General features: G+C 46.1%; 1 protein-coding gene across 1 annotated transcript in view; it reads left to right on the top strand.

Annotated features, from left to right (window-relative positions):
- The window catches only part of LOC135521504 (zinc finger protein 501-like), a 30,110-nt gene that overhangs the window by 700 nt on the left and 8,163 nt on the right, over window positions 1-21,247 (top strand). The window lies entirely within an intron of this gene.

Genomic DNA, 21,247 nt, shown 5'->3' on the forward strand with positions numbered 1-21,247 from the left:
ACATATATATTTGAGAATGGTCAATCTGCTGACCGTAGACTGGGGGGCACGGCATGTAGTGATTTTCATGTAGTGATGATTTACTTAACACCGTGCCCCCCAATAGTGCCATGTGAGAGTTGGGTTGGCTACACCAAAAAGTATGTATATACTGACAAGATGTCTCTTTGCCCAAACAAGGGGAGTCGTTGTCCACAAAGTGGCACTGCGGGTTGTCTCCCTCCCCTTCCTATCCTTTCTTTGGATTGGTGGATACTTCTTCTTATTGTAATCTATTGTTTATATTCTATGGGGGTTGTTGACTTCAACCGCCTGTATTCAATGGAGAGAGATGCTAAGCTCCTAGCATGAATATGCATATCGAACTCCTATTGTGTTTTTATCAAAGTTGTCAGGATGTTACGTGTCCACATAACAGCTTAATCATTACGAAACCTCTGTTGGATCAAGTAAACTTAACGTAGCAAATAAGACATTAATTTTGTTGTTGACCAAATTCGACACTTTCCACATTGGGTTGATAATCATTTCCACTTGGATACAACCTACTGTAGCCTACTGGCATGACCAAGAGAGATACAACCTACTGTAACCTACTGGCATGATCTAGAGATAAAACCTACTGTAACCTACTGGCATGACCTAGAGAGTTACAACCTACCTTAGCCTACTGGCATGACCTAGAGAGATACAACCTACTGTAACCTACTGGCATGACCTAGAGAGTTACAACCTACTGTAGCCTACTGGCATGGCCTAGAGAGTTACAACCTACCTAGCCTACTGGCATGACCAAGAGAGATACAACAACTTGGATACAACCTACTGTAACCTACTGGCATGACCTAGAGAGATACAACCTACTGTAACCTACTGGCATGACCTAGAGAGTTACAACCTACTGTAGCCGACTGGCATGGCCTAGAGAGTTACAACCTACCCTAGCCTACTGGCATGACCTAGAGAGATACAACCTACTGAACCTACTGGCATGACCTAGAGATACAACCTACTGTTACCTACTGGCATGAGCTAGATAGATACAACCTATTGTAACCTACTGGCATGACCGAGAGAGATACAACCTACTGTAGTGTACTGGCATGGCCTAGAGAGATACAACCTACCCTAGCCTACTGGCATGGCCTAGAGATACAACCTACTGTAGTCTACTGGCTTGACCTAGAGAGTTATAACCTACTGTTGCCTACTGGCATGACCGAGAGAGATACAACCTACTGTAGCCTACTGGCATGACCAAGAGAGATACAACCTACTGTAACCTACTGGCATGATCTAGAGATAAAACCTACTGTAACCTACTGGCATGACCTAGAGAGATACAACCTACTGTAACCTACTGGCATGACCTAGAGAGTTACAACCTACTGTAGCCTACTGGCATGGCCTAGAGAGTTACAACCTACCTAGCCTACTGGCATGACCAAGAGAGATACAACCACTTGGATACAACCTACTGTAGTCTACTGGCATGACCTAGAGAGATACAACCTACTGTAACCTACTGGCATGACCTAGAGAGATACAACCTACTGTAACCTACTGGCATGACCTAGAGAGATACAACCTACTGTAACCTACTGGCATGACCTAGAGAGATACAACCTACTGTAACCTACTGGCATGACCTAGAGAGTTACAACCTACCGTAGCCGACTGGCATGGCCTGGAGAGATACAACCTACTGAACCTACTGGCATGACCTAGAGATACAACCTACTGTTACCTACTGGCATGAGCTAGATAGATACAACCTACTGTAGTCTACTGGCTTGACCTAGAGAGTTATAACCTACTGTTGCCTACTGGCATGACCGAGAGAGATACAACCTACTGTAGCCTACTGGCATGACCTAGAGAGATACAACCTACTGTAACCTACTGGCGTGACCAAGAGAGATAGAACCTACCCTAGCCTGGCAACCTACTGTAGTCTACTGGCATGACCTAGAGAGTTACAACCTACTGTAACCTACTGGCTTGACCGAGAGAGATACAACCTACTGGCATGACCTAGAAGATACAACCTACTGGCATGACCTAGAGAGTTACAACCTACTGTGACCTACTGGCATGACCGAGAGAGATACAACCTACTGTAGCGTACGGGCATGGCCTAGAGAGATACAACCTACTGGCATGACCTAGAGAGATACAACCTACTGTAGCCTACTGGCATGACCAAGAGAGATACAACCTACTGTAACCTACTGGCATGATCTAGAGATAAAACCTACTGTAACCTACTGGCATGACCTAGAGAGTTACAACCTACCTTAGCCTACTGGCATGACCTAGAGAGATACAACCTACTGTAACCTACTGGCATGACCTAGAGAGTTACAACCTACTGTAGCCTACTGGCATGGCCTAGAGAGTTACAACCTACGTAGCCTACTGGCATGACCAAGAGAGATACAACAACTTGGATACAACCTACTGTAACCTACTGGCATGACCGAGAGAGATACAACCTACTGTAACCTACTGGCATGACCTAGAGAGTTACAACCTACTGTAGCCGACTGGCATGGCCTAGAGAGTTACAACCTACCCTAGCCTACTGGCATGACCTAGAGAGATACAACCTACTGAACCTACTGGCATGACCTAGAGATACAACCTACTGTTACCTACTGGCATGAGCTAGATAGATACAACCTATTAGCCTACTGGCATGACCGAGAGAGATACAACCTACTGTAGTGTACTGGCATGGCCTAGAGAGATACAACCTACCCTAGCCTACTGGCATGGCCTAGAGATACAACCTACTGTAGTCTACTGGCTTGACCTAGAGAGTTATAACCTACTGTTGCCTACTGGCATGACCGAGAGAGATACAACCTACTGTAGCCTACTGGCATGACCAAGAGAGATACAACCTACTGTAACCTACTGGCATGATCTAGAGATAAAACCTACTGTAACCTACTGGCATGACCTAGAGAGATACAACCTACTGTAACCTACTGGCATGACCTAGAGAGTTACAACCTACTGTAGCCTACTGGCATGGCCTAGAGAGTTACAACCTACCTAGCCTACTGGCATGACCAAGAGAGATACAACCACTTGGATACAACCTACTGTAGTCTACTGGCATGACCTAGAGAGATACAACCTACTGTAACCTACTGGCATGACCTAGAGAGTTACAACCTACCGTAGCTGACTGGCATGGCCTAGAGAGATACAACCTACTGAACCTACTGGCATGACCTAGAGATACAACCTACTGTTACCTACTGGCATGAGCTAGATAGATACAACCTACTGTAGTCTACTGGCTTGACCTAGAGAGTTATAACCTACTGTTGCCTACTGGCATGACCGAGAGAGATACAACCTACTGTAGCCTACTGGCATGACCTAGAGAGATACAACCTACTGTAACCTACTGGCGTGACCAAGAGAGATACAACCTACCCTAGCCTGGCAACCTACTGTAGTCTACTGGCATGACCTAGAGAGTTACAACCTACTGTAACCTACTGGCTTGACCGAGAGAGATACAACCTACTGGCATGACCTAGAAGATACAACCTACTGGCATGACCTAGAGAGTTACAACCTACTGTGACCTACTGGCATGACCGAGAGAGATACAACCTACTGTAGCGTACGGGCATGGCCTAGAGAGATACAACCTACTGGCATGACCTAGAGAGATACAACCTACTGTAGCCTACTGGCATGGCCTAGAGAGATACAACCTACTGTAACCTACTGGCATGACCTAGAGAGATACAACCTACTGTAGCCTACTGGCATGACCTAGAGAGTTACAACCTACTGTAACCTACTGGCATGACCTAGAGAGATACAACCTACTGTAGCCTACTGGCATGACCTAGAGAGATACAACCTACTGTAACCTACTGGCATGACCTAGAGAGATACAACCTACTGTAACCTACTCGCATGACCTAGAGAGTTACAACCTACTGTAGCCGACTGGCATGGCCTAGAGAGTTACAACCTACCCTAGACTACTGGCATGGCCTAGAGATACAACCTACTGTAGTCTACTGGCTTGACCTAGAGAGTTATAACCTACTGTTGCCTACTGGCATGACCGAGAGAGTTACAACCTACTGTAACCTACTGGCTTGACCGAGAGAGATACAACCTACTGGCATGACCTAGAAGATACAACCTACTGGCATGACCTAGAGAGTTACAACCTACTGTGACCTACTGGCATGACCGAGAGAGATACAACCTACTGTAGCGTACGGGCATGGCCTAGAGAGATACAACCTACTGGCATGACCTAGAGAGATACAACCTACTGTAGCCTACTGGCATGGCCTAGAGAGATACAACCTACTGTAACCTACTGGCATGACCTAGAGAGATACAACCTACTGTAGCCTACTGGCATGACCTAGAGAGTTACAACCTACTGTAACCTACTGGCATGACCTAGAGAGATACAACCTACTGTAGCCTACTGGCATGACCTAGAGAGATACAACCTACTGTAACCTACTGGCATGACCTAGAGAGATACAACCTACTGTAACCTACTCGCATGACCTAGAGAGTTACAACCTACTGTAGCCGACTGGCATGGCCTAGAGAGTTACAACCTACCCTAGACTACTGGCATGGCCTAGAGATACAACCTACTGTAGTCTACTGGCTTGACCTAGAGAGTTATAACCTACTGTTGCCTACTGGCATGACCGAGAGAGATACAACCTACTGTAGCCTACTGGCATGACCTAGAGAGATACAACCTACTGTAACCTACTGGCGTGACCAAGAGAGATACAACCTACCCTAGCCTGGCAACCTACTGTAGTCTACTGGCATGACCTAGAGAGTTACAACCTACTGTAACCTACTGGCATGACCGAGAGAGATACAACCTACTGGCATGACCTTGAGAGTTACAACCTACTGTAACCTACTGGCATGACCGAGAGAGATACAACCTACTGTAGCGTACTGGCATGGCCTAGAGAGATACAACCTACTGGCATTGCCTAGAGAGATACAACCTACTGTAACCTACTGGCATGACCGAGAGAGTTACAACTTACTGGCATGACCTAGAGAGTTGCAACCTACTGTAGCCTACTGGCATGACCTAGAGATAAAACCTACTGTAACCTACTGGCATGACCTAGAGAGATACAACCTACTGTAACCTACTGTCATGACCTAGAGAGATACAACCTACTGTAACCTACTGGCGTGACCAAGAGCGATACAACCTACCCTAGCCTGGCAACCTAATGTAGTCTACTGGCATGACCTAGAGAGTTACAACCTACTGTAACCTACTGGCATGACCGAGAGAGATACAACCTACTGGCATGACCTAGATAGTTACAACCTACTGTAACCTACTGGAATGACCGAGAGAGATACACCCTACTGTAACCTACTGGCATGACCTAGAGAGATACAACCTACTGTAACCTACTGTCATGACCTAGAGAGATACAACCTACTGTAACCTACTGGCGTGACCAAGAGCGATACAACCCTAGCCTGGCAACCCTAGTCTACTGGCAGCCTGGTTACAACCTACTGTAACCTACTGGCATGACCTAGAGAGTTACAACCTACTGTAACCTGACTGGCATGACCTAGAGAGATACAACCTACTGTAACCTACTCGCATGACTGAGAGTTACAACCTACTGTAACCTACTGGCGTGACCAAGAGGGATACAACCAACCTAGCCTGGCAACCTAATGTAGTCTACTGGCATGACCTAGAGAGTTACAACCTACTGTAACCTACTGGCATGACCTAGAGAGATACAACCTACTGTAACCTACTGGCATGACCGAGAGAGATACAACCTACTGGCATGACCTGGAAGATACAACCTACTGGCATGACCTTGAGAGTTACATAACCCTGGCATGACCGAGAGAGATACAACCTACTGTAGCGTACTACTGGCTACTGGCATGACCTAGAGAGATACAACCTACTGTAACCTACTGGCATGACCTGAGAGAGAGTTACAACCTACTGGCATGACCTAGAGAGATACAACCTACTGGCATGACCTAGAGATAAAACCTACTGTAACCTACCTACTGGCATGACCTAGAGAGAGATACAACCTACTGTAACCTACTGGCATGACCTAGAGAGATACAACCTACTGGCATGACCTAGAGAGATACAACCTACTGTAACCTACTGGCATGACCTAGAGATACTCTAGTCTACTTGCATGGCCTACTGGCATGACCTAGAGAGATACAACCTACTGTAACCTACTGGCATGACCTAGAGAGATACACCCTACTGTAGACTACTGGCATGACCAACCTACTGTAACCTACTGGCATGACCTAGAGAGTTGCAACCTAACCTACTGGCATGACCTAGAGAGTTGCAACCTACTGTCCTACTGGCATGAGCTAGAAAGATACAACCTACTGTAACCTACTGGCATGACCGAGAGAGTTACAACCTACTGTTGTCTACTGGCTTGACCTAGAGAGATACAACCTACTGTAGCCTACTGGCATGACCTAGAGAGATACAACTTACTGTAACCTACTGGCGTGACCAAGAGAGATAAAACCTACCCTAGCCTGGCAACCTACTGTAGTCTACTTGCATGACCTAGAGAGTTACAACCTACTGTAACCTACTGGCATGACCTAGAGAGATACAACCTACTGTAGCGTACGGGCATGGCCTAGAGAGATACAACCTACAACCTTCTGTAACCCACTGACATGACCTGGAGAGATACAACCTACTGTAACCTACTGACATGAGCTAGATGGATACAACCTACTGTAACCTACTGGCATGAGCTAGATAGATACAACCTACTGTAACCTACTGGCATGACCAAGAGAGATACAACCTAACCTAGCCTACTGCCATGACCAAGAGAGATACAACCTACCCTAGCCTACTGGCTTGACCTAGAGATTTATAACCTACTGTTGCCTACTGGCATTACCTAGAGAGATACAACCTACTGTAGCGTACTGGCATGACCTGGAGAGATACAACCTACTATAACCTACTGGCATGACCTAGAGAGATACAACCTACCCTAGCCTGGCAACCTAATGTAGTCTACTGGCATGACCTAGAGAGTTACAACCTACTGTAACCTACTGGCATGACCGAGAGAGATACAACCTACTGGCATGACCTGGAAGATACAACCTACTGGCATGACCTAGATAGTTACAACCTACTGTAACCTACTGGAATGACCGAGAGAGATACAACCTACTGTAGCGTACGGGCATGGCCTAGAGAGATACACCCTACTGTAACCTACTGGCATGACCTAGAGAGATACAACCTACTGTAACCTACTGTGATGACCTAGAGAGATACAACCTACTGTAACCTACTGGCGTGACCAAGAGCGATACAACCTACCCTAGCCTGGCAACCTAATGTAGTCTACTGGCATGACCTAGAGAGTTACAACCTACTGTAACCTACTGGCATGACCTAGAGAGATACAACCTACTGTAACCTACTGGCATGACCTAGAGAGATACAACCTACTGTAACCTACTCGCATGACCTAGAGAGTTACAACCTACTGTAACCTACTGGCGTGACCAAGAGGGATACAACCTACCCTAGCCTGGCAACCTAATGTAGTCTACTGGCATGACCTAGAGAGTTACAACCTACTGTAACCTACTGGCATGACCTAGAGAGTTACAACCTACTGTAACCTACTGGCATGACCGAGAGAGATACAACCTACTGGCATGACCTGGAAGATACAACCTACTGGCATGACCTTGAGAGTTACAACCTACTGTAACCTACTGGCATGACCAAGAGAGATACAACCTACTGTAGCGTACTGGCATGGCCTAGAGAGATACAACCTACTGGCATTACCTAGAGAGATACAACCTACTGTAACCTACTGGCATGACCGAGAGAGTTACAACTTACTGGCATGACCTAGAGAGTTGCAACCTACTGTAGCCTACTGGCATGACCTAGAGATAAAACCTACTGTAACCTACTGGCATGACCGAGAGAGATACAACCTACTGTAGCGTACGGGCATGGCCTAGAGAGATACAACTTACTGGCATGACCTAGAGAGTTGCAACCTACTGTAGCCTACTGGCATGACCTAGAGATAAAACCTACTGTAACCTACTGGCATGACCTAGAGAGATACAACCTACTGTAGCCTACTGTCATGACCTAGAGAGATACAACCTACTGTAACCTACTGGCATGACCTAGAGAGATACACCCTTCTCTAGTCTACTTGCATGGCCTAGAGAGATACAACCTACTATAGCCTCATGGCATGACCTTGAGATACAACCTACTGTAACCTACTGACATGAGCTAGAGAGATACACCCTACTGTAGACTACTGGCATGACCGAGAGAGATACAACCTACTGTAACCTACTGGCATGACCTAGAGAGTTGCAACCTACTGTAGCCTACTGGCATGACCTAGAGAGTTGCAACCTACTGTAGTCTACTGGCATGAGCTAGAAAGATACAACCTACTGTAACCTACTGGCATGACCGAGAGAGTTACAACCTACTGTTGTCTACTGGCTTGACCTAGGGAGATACAACCTACTGTAGCCTACTGGCATGACCTAGAGAGATACAACTTACTGTAACCTACTGGCGTGACCAAGAGAGATAAAACCTACCCTAGCCTGGCAACCTACTGTAGTCTACTTGCATGACCTAGAGAGTTACAACCTACTGTAACCTACTGGCATGACCTAGAGAGATACAACCTACTGTAGCGTACGGGCATGGCCTAGAGAGATACAACCTACAACCTTCTGTAACCCACTGACATGACCTGGAGAGATACAACCTACTGTAACCTACTGACATGAGCTAGATGGATACAACCTACTGTAACCTACTGGCATGACCGAGAGAGATACAACCTACTGTAACCTACTGGCATGACCGAGAGAGTTACAACTTACTGTAACCTACTGGCATGACCTGGAGAGATACAACCTACTGTAACCTACTGGCATGACCGAGAGAGATACAACCTACTGTAACCTACTGGCATGACCGAGAGAGTTACAACTTACTGTAACCTACTGGCATGAGCTAGATAGATACAACCTACTGTAACCTACTGGCATGAGCTAGATAGATACAACCTACTGTAACCTACTGCCATGACCTGGAGAGATACAACCTACTGTAACCTACTGGCATGAGCTAGATAGATGCAACCTACTGTAACCTACTGGCATGACCGAGAGAGATACAACCTACTGTAACCTACTGGCATGAGCTAGATAGATACAACCTACTGTAACCTACTGGCATGACCAAGAGAGATACAACCTAACCTAGCCTACTGCCATGACCAAGAGAGATACAACCTACCCTAGCCTACTGGCTTGACCTAGAGATTTATAACCTACTGTTGCCTACTGGCATTACCTAGAGAGATACAACCTACTGTAGCGTACTGGCATGACCTGGAGAGATACAACCTACTATAACCTACTGGCATGACCTAGAGAGATACAACCTACCCTAGCCTGGCAACCTACTGTAGTCTACTGGCATGACCTAGAGAGTTACAACCTACTGTAACCTACTGGCATGACCGAGAGAGATACAACCTACTGGCATGACCGAGAGAGATACAACCTACTGTAGTCTCCTGGCATGACCTAGAGTTACCATCTACCGTAGTCTACTGGCATGACCTAGAGATACAACCAACTGTAACCTACTGTCATGACCTGGAGAGATACAACCTACTGGAACCTACTGGCATGACCTAGAGAGTTGCAACCTACTGTAGCCTACTGGCATGACCTAGAGAGTTGCAACCTACTGTAGTCTACTGGCATGAGCTAGAAAGATACAACCTACTGTAACCTACTGGCATGACCGAGAGAGATACACCCTACTGTAGCCTCATGGCATGACCGAGAGAAATACAACCTACTGTAACCTACTGGCATGACCTAGATGTATACAACCAACTGCAACCTACTGTAGCATACGGGCATAACCTAGAGAGATACAACCTACAACCTACTTTAGTCTACTGGCTTGACCTAGAGAGATACAACATACTGTAGTCTACTGGCATGACCTAGAGAGTTACAACCTACTGTAACCTACTGGCATGACCTAGAGAGATACACCCTTCTCTAGTCTACTTGCATGGCCTAGAGAGATACAACCTACTATAGCCTCATGGCATGACCTTGAGATACAACCTACTGTAACCTACTGACATGAGCTAGAGAGATACACCCTACTGTAGACTACTGGCATGACCGAGAGAGATACAACCTACTGTAACCTACTGGCATGACCTAGAGAGTTGCAACCTACTGTAGCCTACTGGCATGACCTAGAGAGTTGCAACCTACTGTAGTCTACTGGCATGAGCTAGAAAGATACAACCTACTGTAACCTACTGGCATGACCGAGAGAGTTACAACCTACTGTTGTCTACTGGCTTGACCTAGAGAGATACAACCTACTGTAGCCTACTGGCATGACCTAGAGAGATACAACTTACTGTAACCTACTGGCGTGACCAAGAGAGATAAAACCTACCCTAGCCTGGCAACCTACTGTAGTCTACTTGCATGACCTAGAGAGTTACAACCTACTGTAACCTACTGGCATGACCTAGAGAGATACAACCTACTGTAGCGTACGGGCATGGCCTAGAGAGATACAACCTACAACCTTCTGTAACCCACTGACATGACCTGGAGAGATACAACCTACTGTAACCTACTGACATGAGCTAGATGGATACAACCTACTGTAACCTACTGGCATGACCGAGAGAGATACAACCTACTGTAACCTACTGGCATGACCGAGAGAGTTACAACTTACTGTAACCTACTGGCATGACCTGGAGAGATACAACCTACTGTAACCTACTGGCATGACCGAGAGAGATACAACCTACTGTAACCTACTGGCATGACCGAGAGAGTTACAACTTACTGTAACCTACTGGCATGAGCTAGATAGATACAACCTACTGTAACCTACTGGCATGAGCTAGATAGATACAACCTACTGTAACCTACTGCCATGACCTGGAGAGATACAACCTACTGTAACCTACTGGCATGAGCTAGATAGATGCAACCTACTGTAACCTACTGGCATGACCGAGAGAGATACAACCTACTGTAACCTACTGGCATGAGCTAGATAGATACAACCTACTGTAACCTACTGGCATGACCAAGAGAGATACAACCTAACCTAGCCTACTGCCATGACCAAGAGAGATACAACCTACCCTAGCCTACTGGCTTGACCTAGAGATTTATAACCTACTGTTGCCTACTGGCATTACCTAGAGAGATACAACCTACTGTAGCGTACTGGCATGACCTGGAGAGATACAACCTACTATAACCTACTGGCATGACCTAGAGAGATACAACCTACCCTAGCCTGGCAACCTACTGTAGTCTACTGGCATGACCTAGAGAGTTACAACCTACTGTAACCTACTGGCATGACCGAGAGAGATACAACCTACTGGCATGACCGAGAGAGATACAACCTACTGTAGTCTCCTGGCATGACCTAGAGTTACCATCTACCGTAGTCTACTGGCATGACCTAGAGATACAACCAACTGTAACCTACTGGCATGACCTGGAGAGATACAACCTACTGGAACCTACTGGCATGACCTAGAGAGTTACAACCTACTGTAGCCTACTGGCATGACCTAGAAAGATACAACCTAGATACAACCTACTGTAGTCTACTGGCATGACCTAGAGAGATACAACCTACAACCTACTGGCATGACCTACTGTAACCTACTGGCATGACCTAGAAGATACAACCTACTGGCATGACCGAGAGAGATACAACCTACTGTAACCTACTGGCATGACCTAGAGAGATACAACCTACTGCATGACCTAGAGAGATACAACCTACTGGCATGACCTAGAGAGTATACAATACAACCTACTGGCATTACCTAGAGAGATACAACCTACTGTAACCTACTGGCATGACCGAGAGAGTTACAACTGTACTGGCATGACCTAGAGAGATACAACCTACTGTAACCTACTGGCATGACCTAGAGATACAACCTACTGTAACCTACTGGCATGACCTAGAGAGATACAACCTACTGTAACCTACTGGCATGACCTAGAGAGATACAACCTACTGTAACCTACTGGCATGACCAAGAGAGATACAACCTACTGTAACCTACTGGCATGACCTAGAGAGTTACAACCTACTGTAAGTCTACTGGCATGACCTAGAGATACAACCAACTGTAACCTACTGGCATGACCTGGAGAGATACAACCTACTGTAACCTACTGGCATGACCTAGAGAGAGTTACAAGATACTGTAGCCTACTGGCATGACCTAGAAAGATACAACCTACTTGGATACAACCTACTGTACCTACTGGCATGACCTAGAGAGATACAACCTACTGTAACCTACTGGCATGACCTAGAGAGATACAACCTACTGTAACCTACTGGCATTACCTAGAAGATACAACCTACTGGCATGACCTGGAGAGATACAACCTACTGTAACCTACTGGCATGACCTAGAGAGATACAACCTACCCTAGCCTACTGGCATGACCTAGAGAGATACAACCACTTGGATACAACCTACTGTGGTCTACTGGCATGACCGAGAGAGTTACAACCTACTGTAGCCTACTGGCATGACCTAGAGAGTTACAACCTACTGTAACCTACTGGCATGACCTAGAGAGATATAACCTACTGTAACCTACTGGCATGACCGAGAGAGTTACAACCTACTGTAGTCTACTGGCATGACCTAGAGAGTTACCACCTACCGTAGTCTACTGGCATGACCTAGAGATACAACCTACTGTAACCTACTGGCATGACCTGGAGAGATACAACCTACTGTAACCTACTGGCATGACCTAGAGAGATACCCTAGCCTACTGGCATGACCAAGAGAGTTACAACCTACTGTAACCTACTGCCATGACCTGGCATGAGAGAGATACAACCTACTGTAGTCTACTGGCATGACCTAGAAAGATACAGACTTGTAACCTACTGATACAACCTACTGTAGTCTACTGGCATGACCTAGAGAGATACAACCTACTGTAACCTACTGGCATGACCTAGAGAGATACAACCTACCCTAACCTACTGGTGTCTACCAAGAGAGTTACAACCTACTGTAACCTTGCCTACTGCCATGACCTAGAGAGATACAACCTGCTGTAACCTACTGGCATGACCTATGACCTAGAGAGTTACAACCTACTGTTGCCTACTGGCATGACCTACTGGCATAGAGAGATACAACCTACTGTAGCCTACTGGCATGACCTAGAGAGATACAACCTACTGTAACCTACTGGCATGACCTAGAGATACAACCTACCCTAGCCTGGCAACCTACTGTAGTCTACTGGCATGACCTAGAGAGTTACAACCTACTGTAACCTACTGGCATGACCTAGAGATACAACCTACTGTAACCTACTGGCATGACCGAGAGAGATACAACCTACTGTAGCCTACTGGCATGACCTAGAGAGTTACAACCTACTGTAGCCTACTGGCATGACCTAGAGAGATACAACCTACTGTAAGCCTACTGGCATGACCTAGAGAGATACAACCTACTGTAGCCTACTGGCATGACCTAGAGAGATACAACCTACTGTGCCTGACTGAGCATGACTGAAAGCATGACCAAGAGAGATACAACCTACTGTAACCTACTGGCATGACCTAGAGAGATACAACCTACTGTAACCTACTGGCATGACCTAGTAGCCTGAGAGATACAACCTACTGTAACCTACTGGCATGACCGAGAGAGATACAACCTACTGTAACCTACTGGCATGACCTAAATAGATACAACCTACTGTAACCTACTGGCATGACCTAGAGAGCCTACTGATAGCCTACTGGCATGACCTAGAGAGTTGCAACCTACTGTAGTCTACTGGCATGACCTAGAGAGATACAACCTACTGTAACCTACTGGCATGACCGAGAGAGTTACAACCTACTGTACTGTCTCCTGGCATGACCTAGAGAGTTACCATCTACCGTAGTCTACTGGCATGACCTAGAGATACAACCAACTGTAACCTACTGGCATGACCTGGAGAGATACAACCTACTGGAACCTACTGGCATGACCTAGAGAGTTACAACCATACAACCTAGCCTACTGGCATGACCAAGAGAGTTACAACCTACTGTTGCCTACTGCCATGACCGAGAGAGATACAACCTACTGTAGTCTCATGACTGAAGATACAACCACTGACCTGGCATGAGATACAACCTACTGTAACCTACTGGCATGACCTAGAGAGATACAACCTACTAGCCTACTGGCATGACCAAGAGAGTTACAACCTACTGTTGCCTACTGGCATGACCTAGAGAGAGATACAACCAACTGTAGCCTACTGGCATGACCTAGAGAGATACAACCTACTGTAACCTACTGGCATGACCTAGAGAGATACAACCTACTGGCAACCTATTGCAACCTAGTAGCCTACTGGCATGACCTAGAGAGTTACAACCTACTGTAACCTACTGGCATGAGCTAGAAAGATACAACCTACTGTAACCTACTGGCATGACCTAGAGAGATACAACCTACTGTAGCGTACTGGCATGGCCTAGAGAGTTACAACCTACTGTGCCTACTGGCATGACCTAGAGAGATACAACCTACTGTAGCCTACTGGCATGACCTAGAGAGATACAACCTACTGTAGCCTACTGGCATGACCTAGAGAGATACAACTGGCCCCTAGAGAGTTACAATCTACTGACCTACTGCCATGACCTGGAGAGATACAACCTACTGTAACCTACTGGCATGACCTAGAGAGATACAACCTACTGTAACCTACTGGCATGACCTAGAGAGATACAACCTACTGTAACCTACTGGCATGATGATACAACCTAGATGCATACAACCTACTGTAACCTACTGGCATGACCTAGAGAGATACAACCTACTGTAACCTACTGGCATGAGCTAAATAGATACAACCTACTGTAACCTACTGCCCTGACCTAGAGAGTTGCAACCTACTGTAGCCTACTGGCATGACCTAGAGATAAAACCTACTGTAACCTACTGGCATGACCAAGAGAGATACAACCTAACCTACTGATACAACCTACTAGCCTACTGGCTGACCTAGAGATTTATAACCTACTGTTGCCTACTGGCATTACCTAGAGAGATACAACCTACTGTAGTAACCTACTGGCATGACCTGGAGAGATACAACCTACTGTAACCTACTGGCATGACCTAGAGAGATACAACCTACCCTAGCCTGGCAACCTACTGTAGTCTACTGGCATGACCTAGAGAGTTACAACCTACTGTAACCTACTGGCATGACCGAGAGAGATACAACCTACTGGCATGACCGAGAGAGATACAACCTACTGTAGTCTACTGGCATGACCTAGAGAGTTACAATCTACTGTAGTCTACTGGCATGACCTAGAGATACAACCAAACTGTAACCTACTGGCATGACCTGGAGAGATACAACCTACTGTAACCTACTGGCATGACCTAGAGAGTTACAACCATACCCTAGCCTACTGGCATGACCTAGAAGAGATACAACCACTTGGATACAACCTACTGTAGTCTACTGGCATGACCTAGAGAGATACAACCTACTGGCATGACCGATAGATACAACCTACTACTGGCATGACCTAGAGAGATACAACCTACTGTAACCTACTGGCATGACCTAGAGAGATACAACCTACTGGTAACCTACTGACATGACGAGAGAGATACAACCTACTGTAGCCTACTGGCATGACCTAGAGAGTTACAACCTACTGTAGCCTACTGGCATGACCTAGAGATACAACCTACTGTAACCTACTGGCATGACCTGGAGAGATACACCCTACTGGCAACCTACTTGCCTACTGGCATGACCTAGAGAGATACAACCTACTGTAACCTACTGGCATGACCTAGATGTATACAACCAACTGCAACCTACTGTAGCATACTGGCATAACCTAGAGAGATACAACCTACAACCTACTGTAACCCACTGACATGACCTAGAGAGATACAACCTACTGTAACCTACTGGCATGACCTAGAGAGATACAACCTACTGTAACCTACTGGCATGACCTAGAGAGATACAACCTACTGTAACCTACTGGCATGACCTAGAGAGATACAACCTACTGTTGCCTACTGGCATGACCTAGAGATACAACCTACTGTAACCTACATGATTTACAACCACTGTAACCTACTGGCATGACCTAGATGTATACAACCAACTGCAACCTACTGTAGCATACGGGCATAACCTAGAGAGATACAACCTACAACCTACTGTAACCTACTGGCATGACCTAGAGAGTTACAACCTACTGTAGCCTACTGGCATGACCTAGAGATACAACCTACTGTAACCTACTGGCATGACCTGGAGAGATACAACCTACTGTAACCTCTACCTACTGCATGACCTAGAGAGTTACAACATACCTAGCCTACTGGCATGACCTAGAAAGATACAACCACTTGGATACAACCTACTGTAGTCTACTGGCATGACCTAGAGAGATACAACCTACTGTAACCTACTGGCATGACCTAGAGAGATACAACCTACCCTAGCCTACAGGATACAACCATGACCATGAAGAGAGTTATAACCTACTGTTGCCTACTGCCATGACCGAGAGAGATACAACCTACTGTAGTCTACTGGCATGACCTAGAGAGTTACAACCTACTGTAACCTACTGGCATGACCTCGAGAGATACAACCTACTGTTGCCTACTGGCATGACCTAGAGAGATACAACCTCCCTAGCCTACTGGCATGACCTAGAGAGATACAACCTACTGTAGTCTACTGGCATGACCTAGAGAGTTACAACCTACTGTAACCTACTGGCATGACCTGAGAGATACAACCTACTGTAACCTACTGGCATGACCTAGAGAGTTACAACTGTAACCTACTGGCATGACCTAGAGAGTTGCAACCTACTGTAGCCTACTGGCATGACCGAGAGAGATACAACCTACTGTAACCTACTGGCATGACCTAGAGAGATACAACCTACTGTAACCTACTGCATGACCTAGAGAGATACAACCTACTGTAGCCTACTGGCTGGCATGACCTACTGGCATGAGAGATACAACCTACTGTAACCTACTGGCATGACCTAGAGAGATACAACCTACTGTAACCTACTGGCATGACCTAGAGAGATACAACCTACTGTAACCTACTGGCATGACCTAGAGAGTTGCAACCTACTGTAGCCTACTGGCATGACCTAGAGAGTTACAAACCTACTGTAACCTACTGGCATGACCTAGAGAGATACAACCTACTGTAACCTACTGGAGAGATACAACCATGACCATGACCTAGAGAGATACAACCTACTGTAATCTACTGGCATGACCTAGAGAGTTACAACCTACTACAGAGATACAACCCTGTAGTCACTGGCATGACCTAGAGATACAACCTACTGTAACCTACTGGCATGACCTAGAGAGATACAACCTACTGTAACCTACTGGCATGACCTAGATAGATACTGTAACCTACTGGCATGACCTAGATAGATACAACCTACTGTAACCTACTGGCATGACCTAGAGATACAACCTACTGTAACCTACTGGCATGACCTAGAGAGATACAACCTACTGTAACCTACTGGCATGACCTAGAGATACAACCTACTGTAACCTACTGGCATGACCTAGAGAGATACAACCTACTGTAACCTACTGGCATGACCTAGAGTATGCAACCTACTGTAGCCTACTGGCATGACCTAGAGATACAACCTACTGTAACCTACTGGCATGACCAAGAGAGATACAACCTACTGTAGCCTACTGATACAACCATGACCATGAAGAGAGATACAACCTACTGTAACCTACTGCCATGACCTAGAGAGTTACAACCTACTGTTGCCTACTGGCATGACCTAGAGAGATACAACCTACTGTAACCTACTGGCATGACCAAGAGAGATACAACCTACTATAACCTACTGGCATGACCAAGAGAGATACAACCTACCCTAGCCTGGCAACCTACTGTAGTCTACTGGCATGACCTAGAGAGTTACAACCTACTGTAACCTACTGGCATGACCGAGAGAGATACAACCTACTGGCATGAACGAGAGAGATACAACCTACTGTAGTCTCCTGGCATGACCTAGAGTTACCATCTACCGTAGTCTACTGGCATGACCTAGAGATACAACCAACTGTAACCTACTGTCATGACCTGGAGAGATACAACCTACTGGAACCTACTGGCATGACCTAGAGAGTTACAACATACCCTAGCCTATTGGCATGACCTAGAAAGATACAACCACTTGGATACAACCTACTGTAGTCTACTGGCATGACCTAGAGAGATACAACCTACTGTGGTCTACTGGCATGACCGAGAGAGTTACAACCTACTGTAACCTACTGGCATGACCTAGAAGATACAACCTACTGGCATGACCGAGAGAGATGTAGCCTACTGGCATGACCTAGAGAGTTACAATCTACTGTAGCCTACTGGCATGACCTAGAGATACAACCTACTGTAACCTAATGGCATGACCTCGAGAGATACACCCTACTATTGCCTACTGGCATGACCTAGAGAGATACAACCTACTGTAACCTACTGGCATGACCTAGATGTATACAACCAACTGCAACCTACTGTAGCATACTGGCATAACCTAGAGAGATACAACCTACAACCTACTGTAACCCACTGACATGACCTAGAGAGATACAACCTACTGTAACCTACTGGCATGACCTAGAGAGATACAACCTACTGTAACCTACTGGCATGACCTAGAGAGATACAACCTACTGTAACCTACTGGCATGACCTCGAGAGATACACCCTACTATTGCCTACTGGCATGACCTAGAGAGATACAACCTACTGTAACCTACTGGCATGACCTAGATGTATACAACCAACTGCAACCTACTGTAGCATACGGGCATAACCTAGAGAGATACAACCTACAACCTACTGTAACCCACTGACATGACCTAGAGAGTTACAACCTACTGTAACCTACTGGCATGACCTAGAGATACAACCAACTGTAACCTACTGGCATGACCTGGAGAGATACAACCTACTGTAATCTACTGCATGACCTAGAGAGTTACAACATACCCTAGCCTACTGGCATGACCTAGAAAGATACAACCACTTGGATACAACCTACTGTAGTCTACTGGCATGACCTAGAGAGATACAACCTACTGTAACCTACTGTAACCTACTGGCATGACCTAGAGAGATACAACCTACAACCTACAGGCATGACCTAAGAGAGTTATAACCTACTGTTGCCTACTGCCATGACCGATGACCGAGAGAGATACAACCTACTGTAGTCTACTGGCATGACCTAGAGAGTTACAACCTACTGTACAACCTACTGGCATGACCTCGAGAGATATATCCTACTGTTGCCTACTGGCATGACCAAGAGGGATACAACCTCCCTAGCCTACTGGCATGACCTAGAGAGATACAACCTACTGTAGTCTACTGGCATGACCCAGAGAGTTACAACCTACTGTAACGTACTGGCATGACCGAGATACAACCTACTGTAACCTACTGGCATGACCGAGAGAGTTACAACTTACTGGCATGACCTAGAGAGTTGCAACCTACTGTAGTAACCTACTGGCATGACCTAGAGAGATACAACCTACTGTAACCTACTGGCATGACCTAGAGATACCTACTAGTCTACTGGCATGACCTAGAGAGATACAACCTACTGTAACCTACTGGCATGACCTAGAGAGAGCTTCTCTACAACCTAGAGAGATACAACCTACTATAGCCTACTGGCATGACCAGAGAGATACAACCTACTGTAACCTACTGGCATGACCGAGAGAGATACAACCTACTGTACTGGCATGACTACTGGCATGACCGAGAGAGATACAACCTACTGTAACCTACTGGCATGACCTAGAGAGTTACAACCTACTGTAGCCTACTGGCATGACCTAGAGAGAGCGTAGATACAACTTACTGTAACCTACTGGCGTGACCAAGAGAGATACAACCTACCCTAGCCTGGCAACCTACTGTAGTCTACTTGCATGACCTAGAGAGTTACAACCTACTGTAACCTACTGGCATGACCTAGAGAGATACAACCTACTGTAGCGTATGGGCATGGCCTAGAGAGATACAACCTACAACCTTCTGTAACCCACTGACATGACCTGGAGAGATACAACCTACTGTAACCTACTGACATGAGCTAGATGGATACAACCTACTGTAGCGCACGGGCATGGCCTAGAGAGATACAACCTACTGGCATGACCTAGAGAGCTACAACCTACTGTAGTCTCCTGGCATGACCTAGAGAGTTACCATCTACCGTAGTCTACTGGCATGACCTAGAGATACAACCAACTGTAACCTACTGGCATGACCTGGAGAGATACAACCTACTGGAACTACTGGCATGACCTGAGCATGACTACTGGCATGACCAAGAGAGTTACAAACCTACTGCCATGACCGAGAGAGATACAACCTACTGGCTACTGGCATGACCTAAGAGATACAACCTACTGTAACCTACTGCCATGACCTAGAGAGATACAACCTACTGTAGTCTACTGGCATGACCTAGAAAGATACAACCACATTGATACAACCTACCTACTGGCATGACCTAGAGAGAGATACAACCAACTGTAGCCTACTGGCATGACCTAGAGAGATACAACCTACTGTAACCTACTGGCATGACCTAGAGAGATACAACCTACCCTAGCCTGGCAACCTATTGTAGTCTACTGGCATGACCTAGAGAGTTACAACCTACTGTAACCTACTGGCATGACCTAGAGAGTTGCAACCTACTGTAACCTACTGGCATGAGCTAGAAAGATACAACCTACTGTAACCTACTGGCATGACCGAGAGAGATACAACCTACTGTAGCGTACTGGCATGGCCTAGAGAGTTACAACCTACTGTTGTCTACTGGCTTGACCTAGAGAGAGATACAACCTACTGTAGCCTACTGGCATGACCTAGAGAGATACAACCTACTGTAGCCTACTGGCATGACCTAGAGAGATACAACCTACTGTGACCTACT

Source organism: Oncorhynchus masou, chromosome 4 (genome assembly GCF_036934945.1).
Source record: "Oncorhynchus masou masou isolate Uvic2021 chromosome 4, UVic_Omas_1.1, whole genome shotgun sequence".
NCBI classification, from domain to species: Eukaryota; Metazoa; Chordata; class Actinopteri; order Salmoniformes; family Salmonidae; genus Oncorhynchus; species Oncorhynchus masou.